Below are 9,326 nucleotides of genomic sequence, written 5' to 3'. Positions count from 1 at the left end.
TACGTTTTTAAAAACTGACTTGTCAAATGAGAATAAACCCCCTCTCTGTGAAGCACAAATAAACAATGCGGGAACCAGATGGAAAACAGCTTCCAGTGTCCTGCAGCCGCTCAGCGAACTTGTTTCCTTAAAACACTCAGATCTTTGTTGAACTGAAACATTTTATCAGGAACGAATAGAAAAGATGGGCCATTATAATATATATTAAGAACCAGGTGCTGCACCCTCGGGGGGCTCACACCTTGTATACCAGGGGGTCAGGGGCCCGGGTAAGTTAACTCACCAAAATGAATACAGTTTGGCACAGGACAAATGGGCTAAAATTCTGGACATACCACCTACTATGTCTGTAGCCTTGGACCCGTTATTCACCTGTGTAAAAGCCAGGATAAGACAGCACTTGCCTCAGTTCTCTCAGGAGCCCTCCCCACCTCCTCCTGGGGGCACAGGGACCCTCCCCACCTCCTCCTGGGGGCAAAGGGACCCACCCCACCTCCTCCTGGGACTACAGATATCCTCGCCACCTCCTCTTGGGTGAACAGGGACACCAGCCACCTCCTTCCGGGGCACAGGGACCCCCCGACTTCCTCCTGGGAACACAGCAACCCTCACACCTTCTGCTAGGAGCACAGGCCATCCGTGAACTTTTGCTGAAGTACACAGAAATGTGTAGTGAATCCTCAACAATTGAAGACACGTTTCAGTTTCCACCCTGGGCACCAGCCAGCCCCCCGGAGAAGTCAGGTGTGATCAGAGCAGGGGGGTGGCACAGCTCTCCCCAGACACCATGGCCAGCAAGACAGATGTGAAGGATGCTGAGGTCTGGCCGGCCCCTGCTCAGGTCCCAGAATGGCCAGAACGCACTGTTCTCTTCTGAAAAATCAGACGTAACCCAGGGGAACTGACATCAGATAAGCCGAGTGTCTCCAGCAAGGAAAAGTGTCATTTCGTGTGGGCAGCACTCCCTCAGCCCTGCCCACACCATGCACCGTGCAGTGCCACTGAGGGCTCTGACGGCATGCCCTGCATCTAAGGGGACCAGATTCAGAAAAGAAAGTGCAGGCGTTTATTCACCACGTGTCACGCACAGGAAAAATCAACATTTGTTCTGTTTTTCAAATGAGAAAACGGAATACAGAACGAGTCATGTTTCCTGAAGCCACAGCCATAGCCGTTTGTGGGAACCTGGAGGTTGGATTCTGGAGGGACGTCCCTGTGAGCCAAATGCGCAGGTTCCCAGGAGCTTTGCTGTCTCCTCGCCATTGCTGCAAGGACGGGGTGCTGGGGGCGTGCATCCTAGAAGCCTGCTCCACTGTGGTCACAGCCCAGGGGTGGAGAGCGGGAGAGCCAGGGCCTCACCTGGACAGCAGGACTTTCCCCGGTGGAGAAGCACATTACACACTACCACCTGGGGTACAATCAGAAACTTTCATGGGGATTAAATTTTTGAAACAAGACCTGTGTGACATGTAGCTGCATTCTCATATCCTGAAGCATTTCATGGAAATGCCTAATATATTGACATAGAAATGGGATCCTGCCAGCACTCAGCCATCCGTGTGCCCAAGAGCAGGCTTGGTCCAAACCCGTGGCCACCAGGCCTCCTCTATACAGCTCTGATGTAGGGATGCATGTCGTTTTGGCAGCAACGCCTAACAAGGTTCAATCAGGCTATTGTTAAATAGGTTTGCCTTTTCTGAGTGTAGAAGAGCTGGTCAGCGTGCGGCGGTGGGTGGGGCGGGGCTGGCTAGGAGGTGAAGGGAGTCGTAGTTTTAGTATAAATTGGCGTCAGAGACTCCTTGAGATACACAATGTGCGTGGGAAGGCCTTGGCATGTTCTGCTTTTGGACACACTTTCTGTCTCTGGCATCAGCTCACCGATGTGCAGACATTTCTCTGTTTTGTGGGGCGGCCAGAGTCAAACAGGCAGGGAAGGAGTTGCTGGAAGCCATTTTCTTATTTGACAAAGTTTCAGTGTGTTGAGAAACGGATGTTAGTTATTGAGTACTGTGTTTGCAAGTGTCTGAGCCTCATCACTGAACAAAACCAGCCCAAGTGCGCGTCCCTGCAGAGCTCACAGTCTGTGGGCCGAGTGCTAAACACCAGCAGGTGTTTGTGAGTAAATTGTGTGATGTCAGAAGATGGCAGAGGCCATAGTTTTTGGCTTTTGTTTACAAGGCCGTGGTGCCTGTGGCCGTGCAGGTGGCATCCTCAGAGCAGCCTTGTGGATACCCTGGTGTCTGGCAGGAGGCCCGCGGGAGGCACTGGGACAGCAGCATTCACACAAAGGGAACAGCAGGCGGGGGCTCTTACAGGGACGTCTGCCCTGTGACGAAAGAACAGGAAAGAGCCCATGGGCTGAGGACACAGGAAAGTGGGGGCAGTGGTGGGAAAGGTCGATGGGCACGACCTCGTGAGGGCTTCACAGGACCCAGGAGGGCGTGGCAGCTCTTACCAGAGAGCGTCCGGAGAATGAGGAAGCCTCGCAGGGTTTTAAGCAGGGAAGTGACAGGATCTGACACCTTTTTAAGTGGATTGTCAGGCTTCTGGGTTGAGAAGGGCTGGGCTGGGAAGGTGGCACCTGCCCGAATCAGGAGGGGCATCCGCGTGGTTCAGGCTGATCCGCCAGCAGCAGTCATGGGAACTGCTTTCTGTGTGTGCTGGGAACGGGCCATTAGGATTTTCTGAGGAATTACACTGGGGTATGAAAGAAAGAAAGAGATGGATGATTAACTCAGAGCATTTGCATAAGCAGCTGAGGGAGGTGTTGCGGCACCTGGGGTGGGGGTTCACGGTGCGGATGATACTTACCTCCCAGAGTGACTGCCCGAAGGCACAGCATGCATTCTGTGTCCCACCTCCCTCACTGCAGGCTCTGCCCTGAGACTTGTTCTCGTCTGTGAATGGTGACTGAGAGGAAATAGCTCACATCACTTCCAGGTAGAAGCAGATGGAAGCACCTTCCCTGTTTCATCTTTCCCCATGCAGGGACCTCAGAAGCCTCACCAATGACTGTGCAGCAGTCAGACCCTGAGTGACTGCGTGGAGTGGAGCTCTGCTGACAGCTGCACAGCTCCCGTGAATGAGAAATGAGCCTTCACTGCCTGCAGTCACCAAGGCCTGGAGGCTTCTCTGTTGAAGAAGCAAGCAGCCAGGTGGAGAAGGCTGTGGGTGGGGAAGTTGGAAGCTCAGTTCTGAGCCTTTTGAGTTCTCTATTAGACGACCAAGTGCAGACATCAAGCAGGAACTTGAAACATGAGTGAGCAGTCTGGAAGCGCATGAACTTTGTGCCGTGGAAAATGATAACCCTCCCCCAAAAACACAACTCAGTAGATAAATTGAACTTTTTTGAGTTTAAGAAGCTCACTTTCTAAAGAGCAAGCCATACAATAAAATTAATGTGAAGAAAAACTATGCAAATTAACATGATGCTGTCATTTGTAATGTCATGTGACTAAACCTTTCGATCTCATTGATAGTTTATAATACACTGGTTAGTTCAGAAAAGTGCTGAGGCCTGGCGAAGCTGCAGAGGCATCCCAGAAACCCTGCTCTGTATATTGTCATAAAAACGATAATATTAAAAGCCACGATCTTTAAAATGAAGATGACCCCATGATATTTGGGCATAGGAATTCCCCAAGCTCTTACAGTTCTTTAATTTCAACTTTGAATGGTGTTTCATTTTCAGCAACCACCTGCATAAATAATTCATTCTCTTTAAAGATGCTGGGAACTAAGCAACTGGGATAATTGACAATTTTGAAAGGAAGAAGATGAACGTGCATGTTATGGAAAGGTCATTTTTCCTATAAGATTTTTCTCTCTGAGGATTTGTGTGGTGCTGAATGAAAAAATATTAAATCAACTAAAATATTTTTCTTGAAAATCTCATAACTTTACAAAATAAAGTTTCTTTTGTGTGAAGTTAAATAGAAATGAAAATTATAAGTGGAATATTTAGAATACATAATGCATCCTCTGTGTAGATAATTTTAATCTAGTCCAGTCTTTTAAAGTCAACATAGTTTTTTGTTTCATGTTAATTAAATATAGATGTGATTTGTCAAATTGAAAGTTGCAAAATTTTTTAGAAAGAGATATACACTGCTATAAATAGCAAGTACGAGGATGGTAAGTGAGCTTTAGGGGTGTTGGCTGTTGACTGGTGATATTAAATACAACTGATTTCCCCTTTGTCATACTGGAGCCTTGTTCCATGTACACAGAGATAACAATGTAAGTCCGGCAAACCAGCCAGCTTACTTTTTTTTTTTTTTTTTGAGACGGAGTCTCGCTCTGTCGCCTAGGCTGGAGCGCAGTGGCGCGATCTTGGCTCACTGCAAGCTCCGCCTCCTGGGTTCACGCCATTCTTCTGCCTCAGCCTCCCGAGTAGCTGGGACTACAGGTGCCTGCCACCTTGCCCGGCTAGTTTTTTGTATTTTTTAGTAGAGACGGGGTTTCACCATGTTAGCCAGGATGGTCTCCATCTCCTGACCTCGTGATCTGCCCGTCTTGGCCTCCCAAAGTGCTGGGATTACAGGCTTGAGCCACCACGCCTGGCCACTAGCTTACTTTTAAATGAAATTCTCAGCATTTACTGAGGCCTCAGGTACCAGACATGCACGACCAGCTGCAGGTACTAAAAGGCAAACAACTTGGTCACCCTTCTTGACTTGTTACTAAAATAATAAATTATTTAAAACATGAAAAATAACTGTTGTTCATTGAAAAATTAAATATAAATATATTAAATATAAAATAATTAAATAGAAAATCAGGCAAGGATTTATAACTTACTTAAAGAAGTAGCCAGGTCCTAGCTGTACATATGGAAAAGTCCCATTGCTAGGCTGACTCTATGATGACTAAAGCATATGGCACCCTTTTTTGCCAACAACGGGAAATGCCTGCTTCCTGAGCCACTTGCAAGGTTGATGGTCTTGAGGGAATATTACTTATGTCTTGGCAAAAGATCAGTGGAGACAGTGGCATTTTAACTAGGGCCTTAGGGATGGGCTAGTCATTTCTTTCTCTAGTTTCTTTGAGTTCAATCTGACACCAATGTAAATCATCAGAAAAAAAAAAAATTTGGCACCACTGTGGCTCCCCGTAGAAATGCTGTCACTGAACGGCACTTCCAGGTGTGCCTTTAATTACTTGTATAATTACAGCACTATTCACGATCACACACAGCTAAGAAATTAGCACTGACTGAATGATACCATCTAGGATGCAGCCTCTGCTCACGTTTCTGTGATTGCCCTGGAGAGGGTTTCTTTTATTGTTTTTGAACCCCAAACCAGGATTGTTTCAAAGTTCACATATTGTATCTGAAGGGTTTGTCTCCATTCTGTTTTTTTAAGAATTGACTTTTTAAAGCAGGTTTTAGATTCAGAGCAAGACTGAGAGGAAGGAACAGAGGTTTCCCATGTATCCCCTGCACACACAGGCTGGCAGCTACCAGCCTGCTACCAGCATCCCCGCTGAAACAAAACAGTGGTTACAGCGGATGAGCCTCCAAGGGCACACACTATCACCTCACAGGGCATCCACAGCTTCTGCTGGCATTCACTCTTGGCGTTTGGCCCGATGAAGAAGGGTGGAGAGCGTAGGAAGTTGAGGGAGCCACTGGGGGTCCCACAGGGAGCCTGTATTGTGCACAGACCACCAAATTCTGCACAAGAGGAGGCGCTTTGAGTGCATGCTCCTGAGAAATGGGCTGACCACATGCACATTTAGGAAGATGGCCAAGGAAAGGGTAGACGTCCATTTAGCTGGGCATTGGAAGGATCCAGAGGACAGAGAATAAAGCAACAGCTTAATGGCATTTACTTCAACCCCATGCCCAGCACTGCATGCCTGCCCTTCCAATGACAACGGCCTCTTTCTCCATCTTTACTTACTTTTATTTTAACTATATACATATAGAAAGTAATATACAGTTATATATATGCTACATGTGTATATATATACTTAATATATTATTATTCAATGTAATATGCATTTTAAATATTAGGTCGGTGCAAAAGTAATAGCAGTTTTTGCCACTAAAAGTAATGACAAAAAACACAATTATATCAACCTAATATGTGTTCTATATTTTTCTACATATATGTTATATATGTTTTAAATATAAACCTTCTCCAATACTGTTTTGGAAATAGGTGTGATGCAATTAATACATTTCTGCACGAGTAGCTTATTCTTTTTCCCTTAGCAGCACAGCAGTTTCCTAGAATAATCTCTTGGAGGGACACTATGTTCAGGAGGGGGTTCTCTGAAGACAAGGGTGGACATTTGGCCTCTGAGGACGCAGGTGCCACACAGCGCCCACACATCACCACAGAAACGGACACCAATGCTGCTTTGAACAAGACCTATTTCAGAGCCCATGTCGATTAGGAGAATCTAATTTACATGACTTCCGAGTCTCTAGAATTTCTCTGTAACATCACCAGGCTCAGTTGTTTTGAGTTGAGCCAAGCAGTGACCAGATAAAAATACTGTCCTGACCTCTGGGGATGAAAGTGGATGCTGTGCCTGGGGGTCACTCTATGTTTAGTGGGACACTCTCCTCGTGAAGGTGTCTCTCTGTGCCCCGCTGTCCCTCGCTGTATAGTGGGACACTGTCCCCATGAAGGTGTCTCCCTGTACCCGACTGTCCCTCCCTGTGTAGGGGACACTCTCCTCGTGAAGGTGTCTCCCTGGGCCCGGCCGTCCCTCCCTGTGTAGTGAGACACTGTCCCCATGAAGGTGTCTCCCTGTACCCGGCTGTCCCTTCCTGTGTAGGGGACACTCTCCTCGTGAAGGTGTCTCTCTGGGCCCGGCCGTCCCTCCCTGTGTAGTGAGACACTGTCCCCATGAAGGTGTCTCCCTGTACCCGGCTGTCCCTTCCTGTGTAGGGGACACTGTCCTCGTGAAGGTGTCTCCCTGGGCCCAGCCATCCCTCCCTGTGTAGTGGGACACTATCCATGTGAAGGTGTTTCCCCACATTCCTGGCTGTCCTTCTCTGTGTAATGGGACACTGTCCTCATGAAGGTGTCTCCCTGTACCTGGCTGTCCCTCCCTGTGTAGGGGACACTCTCCTCGTGAAGGTGTCTCCCTGTACCCGGCTGTCCCTCCCTGTGTAGTGGGACACTCTCCTTGTGAAGGTGTTTCCCCACATTCCTGGCTGTCCCTCCCTGTGTAGCAGGACACTCTCCCTGTGCATTCTGCTTTCATGCCTTTCTCACATCCCAGCTGTGGGGAGGAGCCCTTGGGTCAGGCATTCTTCAGAGCTGAGTCTTCAGAGCTGAGTGCAGCAGTGGAGCTCAGTCTTGTTGAGCAGCCGCTGCTTACAGCACAAACACACTCATACCCTTTAAATTGTTCTCTCCAAAGAGCCATTTCTGCTTTCAAAAATAGGACCACGGCGGATATTAGTTTCCAGAAAATGCTTTTTGGGACATCTTCCCAGCACAGAGCACCACCCTGTTGTATTCTCCGGAGCCTTTTCCAGCTACCGGATGCTTCCAGGAACGTGGGCTGGCTGCGTAAGAGTGTGGGTGTCAAATGCATTGCCCTGATGTGCCGCAGGACGGAGCAACTGACTGGAATTTCATAGCCTCACGCCCAGCCCCGCAGCAAGTCCCAATGCCTTCCCTATCCACATGGAAATCGCTGACATTAGTGTCAGATGCGTGTGATAAATAACAAAGATAACTGTCTTTAGAAGGCACCTATTAGAATAAAAAACTCATCTTGCTCTGTTAGCACCTCTATAGGACTTGTTTTTCAAACCAGCTTTTGATATGGTTTGAAGTAAAGTACCCTGAACATCGGAGGCGGCACAAAGTTAGAGCCCAGAGAGGGGTGTGCGGGACTTGGCTTGAGCTGCGGCTCCACGGGGCAGTGACAAGAATGTGGCCCTCTGGGCTGGCTGGACTCTGCTTCAGGAACCCAACAAGCACATGCTCACAGCACCTGCCGTGGGCCCGTCCCTGCCCTGGGCACAGCAAGGGAAATGTCGCTGCCTCTGCTGTAATGAGAGTGCGGGCAGGCAGCCCCCGCCCCCGCCGCACCTGCTCTGTGGCCCCTCAGTTGCTGGTGCTCCCTGGAGTCCGGCCGGAGCCTCTCCTTCCCACCATGGCCTCTCCTGCCGGCTGGTGTCACTCAGCCCCACGGTCCTCAGTGTTCTCTGCAGACAAATGACCCCAAGTTTTCGTCTCTACTCCGGAAGGCTCTCCTGAGCTCCACACTTGTGACACGTCACGTTCCAGCTCAGATGTCTCACAATGTCTGGACAAGAGGTAACAGGAGGCACCTCTGAGGCCTGGGAGAAGCCCACCAGCATCCGTGGCCGGCCCTGCATCCAGGGCACCACACCCGCCCGCGGCCCTCACCAGAGCCTGGAGGTCCAGCTTCACTCCTGCTGCAGAGGCTGTAGCACATTTGAAATCTCCTCCAACTGGACTTTCTAGTCTGCTGTTTTCCTGCAGGCCCTCGCGGTGGTTTCCCGGTGGAGACACTGAACTGAGGAGACCGAGGAGGGAGGTGCCTCAGGGCGGCGTGTGGGGCTCACGTCCCAGACCATGTGCTGGGCCTTGTGAACACCAGACACTGAGTCCTTCCAGCAGCTCACTGGGTGCCACTCTTGTTGTTCTGCACATGAGGAACCTGTCAGAGAACTTCACTGACCCCAGTGATACAGATGACGGTTACGGAGTGTTAGCTCCTGGTTTAGGGATACAGAATCCGTCGGTAAACAGCAGAAGGCCATTATGCAAAGGATAACAGGACTGGATCGGAGGAGGAGCTCTAAGAGTAACTGACCTTGGGTTCTCTCCGGCGGGCAGCGTCACAGGAGACACCCTGCAGGGAACACGGAAGCCTCAGCCGCAGCTCTGACTCCATGTGCTTCATCACAGCCAGGATGCTTCTCAAACATCTGTGGGCATCGGGAGAAAGGACAGATGAGGGTGCGACACGGCCCACAGCCGCCTTTCACCACGACGGAAGGACGGGTGCGTTTGTGATTGCACGGCCCACAGTCGCCTCTCACCACGACGGAAGGACGGGTGCATCTGTGATTGCACGCTTCATCAACGGGATTCTCCAGGAGGAGGCTGAGGTGAGCCTTCCAAAATCTTTTCTGCAGTCGATTTCCATCTCTATGTAGGTCTGTAAAATCATCCCTCAATGAATTGCCAGTTTGGTAAGTGGGCAGTTGACATGAAGCAACACCCCTGCTTTATCAGTCGCCTGGATTCCATTCAAATTGCAAACCTCTTCTGGCTTTGTGTATTTCATTCCCTATTACTTCTTTCCATTAAAAAAAATCAGAA

At 49.3% G+C, this 9,326-nt stretch overlaps 1 long non-coding RNA gene across 1 annotated transcript; it reads right to left on the bottom strand.

Moving 5' to 3' along the window:
* Window positions 1-7,754: 7,754 nt before the first annotated feature.
* On the bottom strand, window positions 7,755-8,626 carry LOC105544827. The gene is made up of 2 exons (XR_001006827.1): window positions 8,385-8,626; window positions 7,755-8,179 (listed from the first exon to the last, which is right to left on the bottom strand). It is a non-coding gene; the product is annotated as an uncharacterized LOC105544827 (long non-coding RNA).
* Between the last annotated feature and the right edge of the window lie 700 nt (window positions 8,627-9,326).

This window comes from Mandrillus leucophaeus, unplaced genomic scaffold (assembly GCF_000951045.1).
Source record: "Mandrillus leucophaeus isolate KB7577 unplaced genomic scaffold, Mleu.le_1.0 Scaffold1088, whole genome shotgun sequence".
NCBI lineage: Eukaryota > Metazoa > Chordata > Mammalia > Primates > Cercopithecidae > Mandrillus > Mandrillus leucophaeus.
This window is presented reverse-complemented; position numbering and strand designations above follow the sequence as displayed.